Genomic DNA, 2500 nt, shown 5'->3' with positions numbered 1-2500 from the left:
CCCCGGCAGATGGGAATGGTCACATTTTCTTCTCCGGTAACTCAAAAGTATTCACATTATATTGAACATGCTTCAAAACCGCGTAAAAGGCACTTGAAAAAAACCCCCATTGTAACGGTTAGGACTTTCATTAACTTGGTTTAAGTACATAACCCATTATTCCTAAGTTACTGGACTAATTTTCTTCTTGCAATTGCTCGACCTTTATTGCGTGTCTTCGTTCGTCTCCTTTGTAGTTAGTCTTCTCTCTTGCCACTCTCGCTTTCTACAGAACTAGGAAGAGCGCATCCAGAGCGATATAGATCAGCCATCGTCTCAGCTGACACTTCCATTAGAGGGAAATGATCGGGGTCTACGTTTTCTCTACCACGGGATGACAGCCTCCCTAATGACAGACCCCGGTACCTATCGCAACATATCACTTTCACACCGAGAGAAGAGACTGCAGTATGGGTGGGAGGGTGGGCTGAGGGTGGAGGGGGGGGGGGGGGGGTGAACTGGATAGGTCGGTTAAATTGTTTGACGGGAGAGGAGACTGCAGGATAGACGGGAGTGTTGGAGGGGTGGAGGACGGGCAGGTTGTTTAAATTGTTTGACGGGAGAGGAACAAGGGGTGGGAGGAAATGGATAGTGATTGTGGTGGGAGGGGGAGTGGGAGGACAAGGGGAGAAACGGGTGGTGGTGGGTTGTGGGTGGAGGAGTGGGAGTGGTGGGGAGATGGGGGATGATGATGGGTGGAGGAGGGGAAGGGGTGGAAGAGAGGGATTGTCACTGGGAGTGGCATCGGGAGCGGGAGTGTAACGGAGGTGATGGAAAAATGGGGGGAGGGAGGGTAGGGGAAGGTGGTGGATATTATTATACTAGAATATGTGTGCGTGTGTGTGTGTATGTGTATGTGTGCGCGTGTGGATGGGGGTTATGGTTTGTATAATATGTACTCTTTGGGAGCCACGCAACTATACCCTGTCCAAGCAAAACAAAATCTGGTTTCTGTTTTTTAATTTCATTCAGTTCTCTACCAAGCCCGATCTCAAACAACAGAAAATATTTGGGCGCTTTTAAGACATTGTTGTACATGTACAATATTTCTTGGAGCACAAAATTGTTGGCTAAGTTGCTGAATGTTAGAGCGGTGACTTTCTTGGTAGATTTTTTGGTTGGAAGTCTACCTGGGCCTCCCTTCTCCCCCAGCTGCCATGCTAAAACAAATTAAAAACGTCTTTTTTTCATGACGTCGCGGCAACCCCCCCCCCCCCAATGGCCATACACAAATTGGAGACCTCATACGTGTAGAAGACAAACTGAGTTTCGAATAAAGGGATAATGTAGTCTTTTACCGATTTTTGCTTATATGAAGTACCCACTGCATCACACCCAAGTTGTTTGAACTCTGTGTGAGGTCAATTTTGGTTTAATTAAGCAAACTAACAATCGGGGAGCAGGAAATGCAGACAGAAAAAGAGATGGGAAGACAATACAACAGAATGGACACGTTTAAAATTGGGCGAAGCCCTTCGAAAAGTTGAAAATAGACAAGGGTGGAGAAAAGTGGTTGTCCGATCATCCTTGGTGCCACAACGGTCATCTAGACTAAGGGATAAGTCAAGCCAACAATTATCATCGTGCAGTACGATATCGATATCAAAAGCAGTTGTAGGCGATTATGGATCGACACGCATTCTCTGTATAATACTCACTCGACATAAAACACGATATTTTTACTCGGCTTGTTTGGTAAGTGTTTTACGGCGCTCACAACTGCACAACATATGAGCGAGCAGGACACATTAAACATTTTCAGTTTGGCAAGAGTTAATTCTGAATTTTACCCGAGTGACGGCCGAAGCTTGCTCTTATCGGTATTTTTAACTCGGTAAATATATGTAGCTAGATTTAGAAAGAAGTGTACAGCATTGAGATGACTGGTTCCGTGTAACCCCTCAATATTGTCACATTGGGTTTTTCAATACTTTGATCTGCTATAGTCACCGTTTCTTGTATTAGTATTCTTTTGTAAATGTTTCACGGTCTCATGTTTATTGAGATAAAGTTCATTTCTCAGAATCACGTTTTGTCGAAATGGAGAAGTAGGAAATGCATTGGAGAGAACACTCAAGTTCGCAGAAAAATAAAAAACCAAAATGAGGGAGCAAAATTCTGTTCACATTTCAACTTTGTAACAAGATAGAATTTCAGAGAGACTGGGGGGCAATGTGGTGATTCATGTAATCGACTGTTCTTGAATTCGGAAGAGATTACAGGGGTGTTCAGAGTCAATTTTGGGAACAAAGCAGAGCTCTCCAATAAAGAGGGAAGCCATGTCATTGTTTTGCGTTCACAGCTTTTGTCTGAGCGAGCAAGGAGTGAGAGGCTTGAATCTAGAGATGCTGTTTTGTGTTTTCAGGACATCACAGTCAGATTAAGGGAGTTCTCTCTCTCTCTCTCTCTTTCTCTCTCTCTCTCTCTCTCTCTCTCTCTCTCTCTCTCTCTCTCTCTCTCT

Source organism: Aplysia californica, unplaced genomic scaffold (genome assembly GCF_000002075.1).
Source record: "Aplysia californica isolate F4 #8 unplaced genomic scaffold, AplCal3.0 scaffold00421, whole genome shotgun sequence".
Classification (NCBI taxonomy): Eukaryota; Metazoa; Mollusca; class Gastropoda; order Aplysiida; family Aplysiidae; genus Aplysia; species Aplysia californica.
This window is presented reverse-complemented; position numbering follows the sequence as displayed.